At 48.7% G+C, this 15,873-nt stretch overlaps 1 protein-coding gene across 6 annotated transcripts in view; it reads left to right on the forward strand.

Moving 5' to 3' along the window:
* Nucleotides 1-7,911: 7,911 nt before the first annotated feature.
* The window catches only part of COL6A3 (collagen type VI alpha 3 chain), an 84,752-nt gene continuing 76,790 nt past the window's right edge, over nt 7,912-15,873 (forward strand). For 2 of the 6 annotated variants that reach the window (XM_058299843.2, XM_058299844.2), the window contains exon 1: nt 8,131-8,342. The gene's annotated coding sequence lies outside the window, so the exon portion shown is untranslated. Of the gene's footprint in view, nt 8,025-8,129; nt 8,343-15,873 lie in introns of those variants that run through there. The other 4 variants (XM_058299841.2, XM_058299842.2, XM_058299845.2 and 1 more) reach the window with 4 other exon arrangements.

A 15,873-nucleotide genomic window follows, 5' to 3' on the forward strand; every position in this document is an offset into this window, starting at 1 on the left:
GGGGAGGAGAACCCCGACTGCCTTCGGTGCCTTAGAGCCTGGCCCTTGCCCTTTTCTGTGTCCAGTGTCCCTGCACCTGGAGTTTCTCAACAGTAACCCCCCCATTTCCCCTTGAGGTGCAGGAGTGGGTGGGATCTAGGGGTCCCCGTTCTCCCTTGACAGGCTCCCAGGCAATCCGTGTGCTCTTCGGAAATAACCAGAACCTTCAGCTCCTGAACTAACTGCCCCTTATCTCTGCACATCACGTTTCTATTTTTCAAGTCCTCTTGCCTAAGATCAACTTCCAGGAACCCCTTCTTAATTTTTCAAGGTGGAAGTGGGGGCGCCCTCTTCTGGCCGCCCTGAGCATTTACCCTGTCCTTCCCCTGAGGCCTCTCTTCAACCTGAGTTCTCTCCTGGACCACAAGAAAATCCTTTAGGAAAAGTCTCCATGTCCGACCCCTCTCGGCCTTACCTCACTTCCTAGCGCAGCTCGTTTCCATACAATAGCCCCCCTGCATGCGCTGTGGAATAAATGAGCCAATGAAGGAATCGAGACGACATGGATACTGAAGCTAAAATGAGCAGATATTTGATTTTATGCCTAAGAGAAAAGCAAGTCTTTTCTCTTAAAGAAAGAACCAACGCACCCGTCCTTGGCAAACGGAAATTTATATTTCAAAGTGAAACAAGAAAGAGGCAAGATTGGAACTTTGGTGTAATCCAATAATTACAAAACCAAACATCTTGCTAAAATTTTTGAATTCCAATCAACTGCAAAAAGTTTCTTGGCAGCTCTCACATTTGGGTTTGACATCCTTAAAATTAATCAGCTGAGCATGGTTCATAGCTCACAAAATTTTAGGCAGAATGCTATATTTTTAACTGGGCAAATCTTACACCAGTTTTCCTAAAGCCAGCTCAATGCTGCATGTTATTTCTTCTCATTCTCCCCCAGATGGAGGGGGGAATACGTTCCCCCCAAAGTTACTGATTCAAGGTAAATATAAAATTTCCATTGTCAAACTTTTCTTTGTAAGAACCTATGTTATTATGACGTTTTCCCCCACACTTAAAATCAGAGAGCAGCTTTAGCTCTCAGGAGCCCCATGTTATCCTGTCTCTCTGACTTGTTACTTGGATGGACATATCAGATGTCTAGCTGACTTTTCAGACTTTTGGGTCTGAATGTACTTAGTGACAAAGACTTTATTTCCTGTCTGTTTTGATGGGAAAATGGTTTTAAGAAAAAATCAAGATAGGAGGATGAGGTATATGGAATTGCAGTGATAGGTGTTGGAATAGCTTGACTGTTCTGCTAGACTAGCACTAGTTGTAGAAACTTGCTGTCTTTGTTTTTTTTGTTTGTTTGTTTGTTTGTTTTTTGAAACTTGTTGTCTTTGAACAATTTTTATTAGTGTGCCTGGCAGTATTCCTTCAGTCGAATTAGCATTACAAATAAATGCTTTTTGGCTCATTTAATCAGAGCGAGAATTAGACGGGAAGGGTAGGAGCAGACTGTGGTTCAGGCTCGACTTCCAGGGTGACGGAAGCAGGAAGCTGATAGCACTTTCTCCTCTCCCCTCTGCTTCGCTCTGACTGCTTGCTTTGCCCAAATGACAACAAACATGGCAGCTCCAACCATCACATGTCACGGCCGGAGAGGGCCTGAGACTGGCTGGCTCTACGTACAAGCTAGAAACCCTGGGGAAGGACTCTGACTGACCCACCTGGAATATGTCCATACCTGGGCCAAGCGGTGGAGGCAGTGTTTTGTGGGAGATTCTTCAAAAAAATGGCTGCTCCTCTTGAACCACATGATTAAAGTCGGGGAAGGGCATTTGCAAGCATCAGGGGAGTCTAGGCAAATGGCACAGGAGATGCCCACTACTGACGGCCACTTTCCTTCATAGCTTGATGTATTTTAGAAGATTGAGGAGAAATTTCATTTAGTTTTAGACCCAATATTTTTGAGACAGCAGTGTGTGTACAATACAGTAGAGTAGGGGAAGAAAGCTTTGGGAGCAGGGGACAGGGGCAGCTAGCCCACTGCGCTTTTTCTATCCTTGTCCCTGAGATTGGGGCCGGGCGGGGCTGAATCTGGAAGTGGAGAATCAGAAGTTTACAGATTGTAGAGGCTGGAAATCGGGCAGAGGCAAGTATGGCTGACACAGTTCAGACTCCCAGGGACTCCAAGCTCGTGTGGTCCTGGCCGTCAGCTTGCAAAGCCACCATTCCTTCTGCAGATGGGGAAACTGAGCCACAGGAAGCTCGGCAGATGCACCCAAGGCCTGTTGACCTTTGTAGCCAAGAAGGCACAAGGGCCTCATTCCCAGACAGGCGGGCAACATTCCTCTCTGCTGCTCGAGGAGGCTTAACATGGGCTCCGAGATGGAATGAGCAATGCAAGCTGGCCTCCTGGCTGTAGGGCCAACGGCAACTTCAAAATCCTCCTCATTGGCTGGACCTACAATTCCTCCCCAGCCCTTCTTTTCTTGAAATAGTAGAGTGGCTTCTCTTGTGCGTTTGACTGTAAATTGGAACTGCAACCTCACGTGGTTGGTTCCAAGTGAGATGAAACCCCAGCCTCACATTGACAAGCAAATCTATTAGCTGCAGATGCTGCTGGGAGCACTGAACGAGGCAAACCCTTCAGGCCAGCGGAAAAACACTGGAGAGTACCCTGACATGCTTGGTCTCTTCGAGGATTTTGATTTTTATGTTAAAGGCAGCAATACGCATTGATTTTCCTTTTCTTCCTTGCTCACTCTTTCCTAAATACTGGCAAGTGTGGGATTTAACCCACAGGACTGACTGGGCAAGCCCAGGAATGCTGCACTTCCCTGGAAGATGAAGGGATATTAAGGATATCCCTTAATTAAGGGATTAATGAATTAAAGATTATTAATGATAATTTTGATAGGGCATGACCCCTGACTGCCTGTACTTTAGAAACTTTTGTCTCTCTCCCCAATTCTTACCCAGGAAAGATGCAACTGTTTGTCTTTTTACTTAATGACTTTGTTAGAGTTAATGTGCACCTGATGACAAGAGGCGTCATCTTTTCTCTTAGAACTACTATGGCCTCTGATCACGTAATTATGTTGAACTGGGAATCTTTACGTCTTCCCGCCTGCTTGTTATTTGCTGAAGCTGTTGCTGTATGGTGGGAAGATCTTTTTGGTTCTGAGGTGTCCTTGGGGTTAAGAAATTGGGGGTGATGTTTGTGAGCCAGAAAAAGCCTTTAAATGCTGAAAGCAGTGAGACAGTCCTCGAGCCATCAAGGACCATGAGCTTGGTGGACCAGCTGCAGGGACACACTCTCTGACCTGGGGACAAAGGCCACAATGGCCACTTGTGGCTTTGTTGCTTCTATTAGTGTTTACTGTGGGACGTGGGTTGCTATGGTGATGGGGATGGGGATGGTGGTAGGAAACTGATTTGGGGAAGGGTTATTAACGATATAATGTGGAAAAAGGCTTAGCTTACGTCAACTTCCGGAAGCTTACTCTAATGAGCTGCCCGTGAATCATTCAAGCCCCTATTCCCACGTTACTTTCCAATAATCTTTCTTAAGATTCCCACAAGCTGGCTGGGTCTCTATCTTAACTGAGACGCCATTTAGTTTTCTAGGGTTGTGTAGAAGAACTGAGTGGTATTTCCTGTATTCTCTTCTCCACCAGCAAGGACTTACTAAGTTGAATGAAAACGAACAGATGTGAATTGAGAAATCACTTCACATTTTCTTGAAAAATGGATTCAAATTCAGTTTAAGTGCATTCTTCCATTTTATATTGTGGCATAGATGAGAACTTTATTATCCATTTTGATAGTTTTGACTCTGTGTATTCTGGCTTGATGTAAACTGCAAATTTAAGACAGAATGCATCAAAGAAATGTCAAGAGAGGGTACAAGAGGAATGAAAATAGAGCCAATCTTTTTTTTTTTTTTAAAGATTTATTTATTCCCCGCCTGTTGTCTGCTCTCTGTGTCCATTTGCTGTGTGTTCTTCTGTGTCTGCTTGTGTTCTCATTTGGTGGCTCCAGGAACCAATCCTGGGACCTTCTGAAGGGGAAGAGAGGCTATTACTCTCTTGTGCTACCTCAGCTCCCTGTTCTGTTACGTTTTCTTATTTTCTCTCCTCTGTGTCTCTTGTTGCATCATCTTGCTGTGGCAGCCCTCTGCGTCAGCTGGCACTCCTGCGTGGGGTAGCATTCCTGCATGGGCTGGCACCCAGTGTGGGCCAGCTCGTTGCACGGGTCAGCTTGCCCTCACCAGGAGGCCCTTGGCATTGAACCCTGGACCTCCTACATGGTAGACAGGAGCCCAACTGCTTGAAACACATCCATTTCTCAAAGCCAATCTTTTTGCCAGAAGAGATGGTAAAGCTGAGAAGCAGTCGTCCTGAAAAACCTTTCTATGATTAAGAAGAGATAAATTAAGTTCGATAACATATCTACAAACCCTCTTGGGTCACTCTTAGTTCTTTTTATCAGTCATGTGACATGCATACGCCTAGACTGTTAGAAATGGAAAGAAACTTTGGAGCTGATATAATACAGCTGCACTAGTCAGGGTTCTGCGTGGGAAACAGAGCAGGCTTTAGCTACAGTAAGCAGAAAGGGATTCTTCACTAGGAAGTAGTTGGGGAGCCAGAGGTGTGGGCTCGAGGAAGGCGTGGGATGCAGGAGCCTGCACCGGGGCAACCAAGTTTAGGGATTTGTCCGGGTTAGGGAACAAAGTACTGAAAGTGGCTGCTGCTGCTTTACAGCTGCCCTTGGACTCCCCTGCAGCCGTGATGGGCTCTGGATACTGAGCCCAGCTCCACCCACCCCGTCTCTTTACAACCAGGCAGCTGGAGTCTGGTCCTGGCTTCTCTGTGGCTGTGTCTGTGCCATGTTCCCTTGAAGCAGAATGGGGGCAGGGTGCTTATCAAGTGACTTGTTGAGGGGCTCACAGGTGGGACCAGTGAGGGGTGGGGGAAGCACGAGGAGGGCGGGGGAAGAAGTCAGGCAAGGTGTGGCTTCAGGAGAAGCCCAGCTTCAGGCGGATGCCCCGGGTAGCTCTGGAGCGTGAACTGTACTGCGAGGTTGTCCTGCCCAGAGTCAGTGGGCCTGGAGCGCTGTGTCTCTCATCAACCAGTATCGGCTCTGGACCTCTCCCAGTGTTATTAGTTATCTATTGCTGAGTAACAAATTACCCCAAACTTAACAGTGTAAGATCCACTTATTGTTTGTGGGTCAGGAATTTGGCATGGCTTAGCTGGGTCCTGTGCTCGTGGTCTCAGAGGGCTGCAACACAGATGTTGGTTGGGCCGTGTTTCTTTCTGGAACTCAGGGTCCTTTTCCAAGCTCTTGTGGTCATGGCAGTCTTCAGTTCTTTGTGGTTCCTGAGGTCCCTGCTTTCTTGGTGTGAGTCAGGCTCTGCTCTCAGCTCCTGGAGGTCCTGTATCTCTTTGCCATGGACCCCATTCACGGTCCCTCTCCCAATATAGCAGCTTGCTTCTGCAAAGCCAGCAGGACAATCTCTCACTCCATTATAATGTAATCACTGGAGTCAAGCTCTCATCACCTTTGCCATAGAACATAGCCTAGCCAAGAGAGGGGCATGCAATCACCTCGGCCACATAACAAACTTAATCAGAGAGTTATGTCCCACCACATATGTCATAGTCTATTGGCTGAAGCAAGACTCAGGTTCTGCCCATACTGAAGGGGAAAGGTTATGCAAGGGTGCGCCTCTTTGGGGGTCACCTTAGAATTCTGCCTCCCCAGTGCCCAGCATTTCCAGATGGAGCAACTCTGAGTGGCCAAGGGACATCATGCAGAAAAGAGCATAGACACGGGCCATTAGCAGCTGACACCCACAGCACCTGGGGGATGGGTTCCCCAGTTGGTAAAGGAGCTTGGGAGGGCCCCCCGGAGCATCTGCAACACTGTGCTTGCCAGCAGGAAATGAACCAGCCCAAGCAGCAGGAGCATTGTCGAGGCCTCACGCCATCTTCCATATACAACACCAGCGCATCTAAGTGGGAAACCTAATCCCACCCAGAGCCATAGCTACAGGGGACCCTGGGAAGTGTGGTTTTTAACTTTCTAACTTTCTCAGTACAGGGAAGGATGCCGTAAGGAAAGGGAAACTGAGTCCAGAGATTCTGTGACTCGTGAGGCCCTGCAGATGGTTGGTAGTCAGTAAAGACCCAAAATGTAGGACTCTTGATGTTTGGTTTAGAGCTGCTTTTGGAGGTGGTTTCCTCCTAGACTAGGTGCCCAAGAGGAACCGGAAGTTTAAGTAAGAATCCCAAATCCTGATGATTGAGTGCGAAGCTGGTCGGGACCCCAATTTTCTCTCTAGTGTTTCTAGAGCCATGGGCAGAGGTGGAGAGGGTCTGGAATAAAACAGATGAGTAACAGTTACTCATTGAAGAGTAAGGTCCCGTATGGGACACAGGGTTTTTTTCTTTAAATCTTGTTCTATATGATTGACCACTCTTGAAATGTAAATAATAGTAATTTTTAAAACACCAAGGAATGTATCTTCTTGGCAATTTTGAAAAACAAGAGTCGCATTTGCACTTGAGAAAAGGAACCACACGGCGGGGATACAAACTGACACGCTCGTTCAGTGGACCTCAGCATGGCGAGCCGAGCGGCTTGGAACACAAGGCTGTAATCAAAGGTTGTCTTGCTGGCCGGCAACGAGCCTCGGAGAAATTGTTCTCCCTTGTGCCGAACTTGCAAACTCTAACCAAAAAGTGGTAGCGAATGTCCCAGCACCCCGTGGGCCCAAACCCGTGCCGCCCCGTGGAGAGCGGCCGTGGCCGGGTGGGAGGGCCAGCTACCTCCACCTGGGATGCACTCGCCCCCTCCACACACCAGCGAGGTGGGCCCGCACCCCGTGCGTCTGCTCTCGTCTTCCTTCCCATTCAGAGGCCACAAGCCGCGTGAGCAGGTCTGCTCCCCGGCCCTGCATGCTGGGAGCTGAACCCCAGGGGGCAGACTGCCCACAAGCCCTCGCACGCGTGGGCAAAGGCGCCCGGGAATGGCTGGAGGGGAGAAGAGGCTCCCTCATGCGCCTCTTCTCCTTCTCTCTGAAATCCGTGGGGAGAACAGTCTTTACTCTTCAAAGTGGGCTTTGGAAGGCTCTCGAAGTCCCCAGCAGCCGTTGGAGGACTCCTGCTAGTTTGCAGAAACTGACTTTGCACCGAGGTCCTGCGGCAGGAGCGGGAGAGCGCGGGGCAGTCCGAGGCCCGGGCTCCCATCTGAGGTCCACCGCCAATCCAAGGCGGGGCGTCGGCTGCGCCACGCACCTGCTCTGCGCCGTGTGCTCTTCTCACCTGTAGAATGGGTCCTGCTTTCCTCGGGCACAAAACGACAGCGATCTACTGAGCAGGGCCTCGCAGGGGGATGCTCATGACCGTGCACCACCCAGCAAGTGTGGGGAAATTTGCAAAGCCTCCTAGAAACACCCATTCTTAGGGAAGAAGTTTCTGGAAAACCTGAGCAAGGTAACGCTTTTATTCCTCTTGGGTGTGACCTAGAATGGGACCCTAACCTCACAATCTGAATCTACACAGAACTTTCAAAAATTCATAGTCTCCCTTTGCTGCCGTGTGGCGGGCAGGCAGGGCTCTGGAGGAGGGCAAGCCAAAGCGATTTCAATGGCTGGTTTTCCTATTTGAAAGGGGGACTCTTAGGAGAAGTCCCAATTCAGAAACTTCAAGAGAAGAGGGAGGGTGTGGCGAGGGTGGAGGGGGGGTTGCATTTCCTGTTTTCCTTCCAGAGGGTGTTGGAAAACATTGCAGGAAAACCATGGATACCCACGAAGAAATTCCAACATTCGTTCTCTCTGCCCCCAGAGGCCCAGCCCCAAAGGTGACGAGCGGCAGCGGTTGATTTTCCTTTTCTTTTTTTCAAGAGTTGGGGCTTGCGGGAGTCCAGCTAACGGCTCGTGGGGTGAAGACGGCGCTCGGAGGGTGACATCAGCCTGCCACGGCGGCCAGAAGCAACAGAGCGCAGGAGTCTGGTTTTCATTTATGGTTTGGGTCAGTCCCGCACCAGGGGGGGAGAGGAGGGGTCTGGGAGGGCGGGAGGGAGGGAGGCGGGGGGAGGAGCTGGAGGAAGCCCTGGCTGGCTCCCTGGCCCCGGTCCAGTGGAGAGCTCAGCCTCCACCAGGCGCCGCTCAGTTCTCCCAGTTCCCCGGCTGCCCTTGAACCTCCTTCTCCTGCCCAGGAGACTCTCGCCTCCGGTGCAGCAAGGCCGGTGGAAGCGAAGGAGCCCCGCAGCCGGAGAACGATGCGGCAGATGCACACGTAAGCCAACAGAGACGCCCAGGGACCTAGGATTCCTCAGTGCGCTCAGGGGTAAGTGCAGGGTGCCCCCTCTGTTTCGCCAAGTTTGCCTGCACGAAGGAAACCCTGCGCCGGCTGTTTCCAGGGGGATTAGCAGCCTCTCGGTGCGCTCCTGCAGAGCCTGGTTCTGTACGTGGTTTAGGGCTCTGGAAGGTTCAGCTGATTTGTGTTGCTCGGTCTGCTTTGGCCCCGGTTGCCTGAGCATGTGACCGGGTTCCAGGCGTGGGCTGCCGTGGGCTTTCTACCCGCGTACTTGGCTTTTCTGTGTCTGATGGCAAGCATCAGCTCGTCCCTGTGCTGCCCCACCGGAACCTGCCTTGTTGGAGAACGTGTCTCTGCCGAGGAGAACACGAGCTACCTGCGGGGCAGCTACAGTTGGAGATTTTCTCTTTGCCCTCTCTGAGGGGTGACATCAGGTTAGGGGGTTTCTGGTGATTGCCTGCCTCAGCCCCGCATTCGAGGGGCAGCCGGAGCCTTTTTGGTCCAAGCCAAGAGCTGCTCAGGAGTCACCATCAGGGCCCGTGTCTCGGTCGGAACCCGAAGGCACTGTCGGCGCCCGTCCTTGGGGGTTGCCGCGAGGAGCTGCGGCGCTTGGCCGGGGAGGAATGTGGTGCCTGGGCAGCCTGCCGAGTGGATAAGGCAGGGCGCCTGGGGCCTCGGGCGGCGCGCGTTGCCAGATGTGGTGGTGCCAAGCCGGGAGGCCAAGGGCTGTCCCGTGGCTGGGGACGAACGGGGGTAGACCCCGCCGAGCAGGGGCAGGCCGCCGGGTGGGGGTCCCTGGCGGTCCCAGCCTGTTTGGGGGACCTGCGTCAAGGCCCACTAGCTAGAAAACCAGCGGGGACCCAAGCAGGAGCGGGCCTGGACGGGGCACTGGGGAGCGGCTGAAGGAAAGGTAGCCTTTCACAGCAGGTCTGAGGAGCCAATCTGGAGGCTGTTCTGGACCCCAAGAACCAACAGCTCTGAGCAGAGGGGTGCGCCCTGCTGCCAGCGGGGACCTAGGGCCGCTGAGCCGCGCCGACCCATTCGCTGCCTTTCATCGGCTCGCACTAGGGGCGACCCTAGGCCCTCGGAGCTGCAAGTGTGCTAAGAGCTCTTGCACACCTATCTTAGCCTGGAGCCCCAAATTCCCAATGGCCCGATCTCAAAACTTAAGGAAAAAAAGAGAAGAAAAATGGCTTTTAAACTGAGCTTTAGTTCGCTCCTAACCAAAATTATATAGAAAACTGGTCGGTGGCTGACATTATCGGAACTTCTGAGTTCTTGGCTGGGATCAAGATAATGGAAGAGATTCTCAGTTGGAAGCCACTGATGTAGTCACTCCCTGAGCTGCTAATTACATGGCCAAGGTCACAGAACTAGTAGGTGGCTGAGATGGTGGTAAAACCCTTTCCTGCTCACAAGACCAAGAAAGCCGATGAGCCGAGCCATGGGGGATCCCAAACTGCTTGACAGCTGGACTTGGGATGTGATATTTGCTTTGTTCGCCCAGAAGATAATGCCCTCCTGTTGTGTTCTATGAAGACTAATGTGAAAATTGGTTTGCCGTATCCAAGGTTCTACCCACTAATGGAGAAAGAAGGGTCCTGCAGGTGCACTGGCCCCCAGCACAGAGCCTCGGCTGGGTGGCCGGGTACCTGAGCAGTCATCTCGCACACGGGCCGCTCTGGGACCAGAGGCCCGAGTAAAAGCCTGAAGTCTGTGCTGGTCTTGGGTGGGTTTGTAGCAGAGGGTGAAGGCATAAGAAGGGCCGGGGACTTTTGTAGAAATGCGAGATGTAGGAACAGCCATGTTTAGGCGAGTATTTCCATTACCTCGAGTTTATTTTTTTCTTCTCACCTCTCGTGGCTGGAGGAAACCCCTGAAGAGGCAGTGGAAACCCCTTAAGAGGACGCTGGGTGGGGAAGAGGACATGGGAAAAGCGTGCCGCAGCCAGTGGTGAAGAGCGGCTGTTCAGGCCAGGGAGGGTGTGGCCACGCCTTCCTGGGAGGTGGCTGGGGAAGCCTCTAGAATATCAGCCTTTTGCCAAGACACTTCTTTCAACTTGGGAAGGGGGTGTGCCCCCTCCCCCACCACTGTGCCTTTGGCTCGGCTCATTGGCTATATGGCAAGTATTCAAATCTGGGGTCTTAATGAAATTTTTGATATGTGATAAGCATTTTTCTAAATAGAAACTGTCTCTACCTCCCTTTATTTCCGAAGTAATTAGATTCATTACATCTCATGCTCTCATCCTAAGTGCCTTTCATGATTTTAAATATTTGAATTTAATATGTCCAGAAGAAAAAATAGGAAGATGCGCCTCTAGTCGATCAATTTATTATTTGTGATTCCGGCGAAGCCTTCCATCCTGGCCTGGTTTTGGGGCAGGAGCCTACGGCTGGCCACCCAGGCTCTGAAAGCTGGCGGAGAGTTTTTGCCGTGGAGGCTTCATTTATTTCATTGCTCGAAGCTTTGGGACAACTGGATAAAGTGTAGTTTCCACTAGCTGTCTGCTTCACCACCCACTTGCATGTGAAATTCCACATTGAGAATTTAAAATTCAGTGGCAAGTAACACATTCGGTTGCATTAGGCTTTCTTGCAGGCATGCTAATGAGTTTAGCCGAAAGTTTTATTGGGAAATCGGTTTCTGTCAGGGTTCCTTTTGCAGAAGTAGCTGAGTATTTGGGATCTCCTGGGGAAGCTTCAAAGGCAGTTCCCTGCCCGGGCGGGACGTCGTGTTCCTCGCACAGTTTTCCACAGCGACGTACAGTGGTGGCTTAGCTGTGGAAAGTGGGCAGTAAAAAAAACCACCGCTACTACATAAATAGTTGACGATTTGAAGGGTGACCTGACATTTAAAAAAATCTGTTAGTAGCTCTGGCTAAGGAAAGGAAAGCTCGAAATGATTAAAATTTTAAAGCAGGAAAGCTCTACAACTCCTGCTTTTTTCTCACAGCTGTAAATTAGACAAAGGAGGCTCTCTTCGTTCCTAGATATATTTTCTCCATTTATGTAAACATTTTGGGAGACAATCCCATTTTTGAAAATGAATATGTGCCTCAATCTCAAGAAACACATGCAGCGTCCTGGTTTGCAAAGAGGAATCCTGTCATTCAGGTAATCTTTAAGTTAATTTTAGAAAATATAAGTTTTCCTACCTTTTGGTGTCACACGTCTATTTTGGGAAGAAGATGAAATTTTGAGTAGCGCATTCATCCCTACAGAAACGTTACTGGAAATGCAGGCTGGTTTTATTTCCACTAGAGGGCAGTGTATTCCTCCCAGCTCCTGAAACATCTCCAAGGGCTGCAGGGGTGTGCCTGCAGGGTGGGTGCCTGCAGGTGGGGTCCAGGATATGTGGCCAGTCGGTTGATGCCGGTCTCAACACAACTCGTGACTGAATTTAGTACTGACCTAGGGACTGTTTCAATTCATCCACTTGTGAAAAAAATGTGCCTTCCATATTATCTGAAACGGACATCCACTCAGAGGATTGCTTTTCTTCTCCTTATGTGTAGCTAGAGTGTATGGAGATGAAATTAAGCCCATTGAAATAAGGCATTCTGCACTATAAAACAATTGCATTACAAGGGCGTTAAGAAAACAAGAACTTTTGAAAGAAACGTTTTACTCACATCTAATAAAAAAATTTAAATTAACAATAAGTGCTTGGAACCAAAGAAAGTTTGCATAACATGCCACACTGTATCCATGTAGAAGTTTTGAATTTTAGAATTAGAAGAGCTTTAAGAGATCCAATAACTCCCAAGTTTTTCACTACTTTCCCTTGGCTATTTCCCCCTACTAGACAACTTGCTTTTAACATATTTTTAAAAATTCACGCAAACTGTAACTTTTGAAAGTCCTATTCTTAATAATTGTTAATAAACAAGTATAACTGGCTCTCAGACATATCATCGCTGGCCTGAGGGAGCTGCTGTTAGGACCTTGAGTTAAAGAATTCCGGCTCAGCGCAAAGGATGCCAGTTTTTAGTTGGTCTCTTTGTCCTCCGTGGACTGAGCTTGGGGGTTAGGGGATGGGGACAGCAGGCCTTTCTGGATTGCCACTTGGCTATGTGAAATATCGAACCATTACTACATTGGTGGGTGCTTTCTTCAGACCCTTTTTATTTCAGTAGGAGAAACAGAAATCCAGAGAGGTCAATCAACGTCCTGACATTTCCAGGGCTCTCCTCCAGCACAGCCTGGTGCTTCAAACACAATGTCTTACAACAGACAACTATTTGGGACCAGTACATCAGAGGGAGGGACCGCCTTTAAAAGTATATTTTAAAGTACCATATGAAGACAGAGATTTCTTTTTATTTATGTCTTCTTTGGAGACCATTGGAATAGCAGTTTAACTCTATTTAGCAGAGGGATAATTGTTGGTAAAAAAAATCTGGACAGAAAAGAGAAAGAAGAAAAATGAAACAAATACTAAAAGTTCTGCCAAACCATCTCCCAAAGGCAAATTGTTCATCTCTTTCAGGGGACTGGTTGCGTTTAGCACAGCACAATCTTGCTGTTCCCCTGACTTTAAGACTCAAGAAACACGGAGATATATTTAAGAGTTAGGAGTGGCTAGAGAAAAGTACAAGTGGCACCATTTCTGTAAAATCACCTGGGTTTGCTACACGTTTGATTGTTATAAATCCAAAACCATCAGGACTTGGCCCCTGGAAGGAAACTGAAGAGTTGGTTCAATTTCAAAATTAAAACTTGAACAGCAGCTGGAGATGACTCAGGTCTCGAGGGAAGCCGTTCCAGGAAACTGGATTTTCACTTCTGGAATCTTCACTTGCTGATGCAGCAGCCTGGCGTGGCACCCAGCGCCAGCTCAGCGCAGCCCACAGGTGCCCATCGGGGGTCTCCACTGCCGACAGCAGGAAAGTTTTCCCTGTCAAACCTTAGGCTAACTGATGCTGGGGGACCAGAGGCAGTTATCCTTCTTTATCCTTATTTTACACACGAAAAAATTGAAGCTGGAAGAGAGTCACTGCCTATTACCGAAAGGGTTGTAAAAAAGCAGAGATTTTCCAGGATCTTACGGTAAACCCAGAGTTGGTGACATTTTATCATATTTCAAACTTACGTTTTTTGAGTCGTGATTTTAAATAGTACTTGATTATGAACCCGATTAGAAAACAAACACAAATGTTTAGTTTTCCCTTACAACATGAGACTATTTCAGCCACTCTGTTTTAACACTTTCATAACAGAACACTGTGGCTTTGGAAAGGTCAGGAATCCTGAAATCGGTGGCTAAGAAAGGAAGAGAGAGTAACTGCTGAACACTAACGTGGATCTGGCAGAGAAATATATTACGGGACGGAATCAAATGGATGTTTGTGCCATTTCTTTTTTATTTATTTATTTTTTTAAAAAAGAAACAGATTACATAAATGTTATGTAAAAAAATATAAGAAATTCCCATATGTCCTGCTTCCTGGCCCTCCCACAGTTTCCCACATTAACAACGTCCTCTATTAGTGTGGTACATTTGCCACAATTGAACACATCTTGAAGCACGTGTGATTTCTTTTGAAGCTTTTCTTGGTAATGTACTCTCTTCCTTCATGTTAAACCGGCACTAATCTCAGCGTGACATTTACAACGAGCAGACTCTAAATGGAGACAGCCTTGTCCACACATGCAGATGCTTTCCATACTTGGGTGGCGGAGCCTAGCTGTTCACAGTATTGCAGATACGGGAACTTCCGCCTCCTGGTTATTGTCTTGGACCCTGAGAATATGTTTGTAAAGAAATTTCCAAATATCTGGGCATTTCTCGGGAAGCTCTTAAAGTCGTCTTTACAAGGGCAAGGAAACAGACATTGAGCAGCCTTGAGCCGAGCTCAGCCCCTTCTCACAGCACCCCTTATTTACAGAGGAGGGCAGCGGCGAGGGTTGCCCAAACCCTGCCTTTCTTGATTGCTTGATTGCTTTATTATAAGGCATCAGCTGCTGGAAAGGTTTTGTTTTGTTTGGTGTTATCAGGAGGGGCTGACGGGCCATCGTCGGCGGCTGAATGTCCCACATTCGGTGGGTACCCAGGGGCTGGGTACCTGAAGGTCACCACACCTGCACCAGCAGCGTCTTCAACTCTTGTGATCGCTGGAACCACGTTAGGATGCCGAGTCCAAGAGCCCATTGCTGGTGGACATGTGTGCCTTGCTGCTCTTTTTTGCCCTTTAGAGGACTTTCATCCAACAGAAATGTGAGGCTGAGGCTGTAAAATAAATGGCAAAACCGAGGTGAAAACTCCCCAGTTTCTGATATCTTCCTTTGGAGGGATTTTCTTAGAGTCCTTCCTAGTAATTTACTTCTGAGGCTCCTCCAAGTCTTTCAAATGGCAACAACCTGTGTTAAATACCAGCTCATCTCCCCCTGAACTGGACCATTTAATAAACTCTCTCCAGGCTTCCCTTTTGAGGACAAGGATGGGAGTCCTTTCCCAGGGCTCAGGCAAGAAAGGGAAGAAAGAGTAAGAAAAAGAGAACGAGGCTGCACCCATCCTCACCGTCAAGGAGCGGGTGTTAAAGGGAGGACAGATGCTGTGGGCTTGAGACCACTGTGGTTCTTTCTACTCTGTGGTGAAAACTCCGCGGTGGGTGGGTCTCCGCTCCCTTCCTGGGGTCTCTGGCTATTTCTGCAGCTCCCGTAACTCCTAACTGGACAGTTAGGGGTTAAAAGAAGAAGTCTCAGAAGTTGCTAGGAGGAATGGTCCAATTTTAAAAGAAGCAGTGCTTGCAGAAGCCCAAATAAAAGGCTTCAAAATGGGAGCTCTGGATGTATTTAAGCCTTTGCTTGAAAATTATTTCCTTGTGTGCATGTGTATGTTTTTTTTTTTCTTAAAAAAGATTTCCAGACGTGGAAAAAGGGGGGGTGGGGGGGGGGGAGAGCTTTTGAATAGGCTTAATGAAAACTAATTTTGCAAAATAGCTTGGGGAAGTCTTTGGAATACGATTAAATATGATTTTGAGAGAAAGGCCACATAGGGCGACCTTTATAATGAGAGGCATCGCTCTAAGTTTCAAGTAGACAGCTACTAAATGGGAGAGTGAAAAAAGAACGAATACTGCTACACAGGGACATAAGAATGAAAATGGAATGCATTCCTGTTATTGAATGCTTTGCCTTTGGAACGTCAAATATATGATCCTCTTCCCCAAGGAGTCTAAAAAACCAATTTTGACTTCTTTTTAAATTTAATCTTATTTGGAAGAACAGATCGGATACAGAATCTGTACTTTGTTAACAGCCAGAAAGTCTATTTTTCCCCAAAAAGACAGCGCCAGTTTCTCGGGGAGCTGGGCCAGATCTGGCACAGGCCCGGGGTTTCCTAGGGTTCTTCTCGTGGGCTTGGGAATCCCGGCATTGCGTAGGATCCTGCTTCGGTCCTGGCTTGTGGACGTGACCTTGGGCAAATCGCACCGCCTCCCCGGACTTCCCACGGCGCCTGCTGGCCTCCTGGGAGTGCGGGCTTCACGCAAGTCGGTGGACACCCTTGAGCGCTCTGGCCTTGGGCCGGTGTCATTAAAATGGACAGGGCGGGCAAT

This window comes from Dasypus novemcinctus, chromosome 7 (assembly GCF_030445035.2).
Source record: "Dasypus novemcinctus isolate mDasNov1 chromosome 7, mDasNov1.1.hap2, whole genome shotgun sequence".
Classification (NCBI taxonomy): domain Eukaryota; kingdom Metazoa; phylum Chordata; class Mammalia; order Cingulata; family Dasypodidae; genus Dasypus; species Dasypus novemcinctus.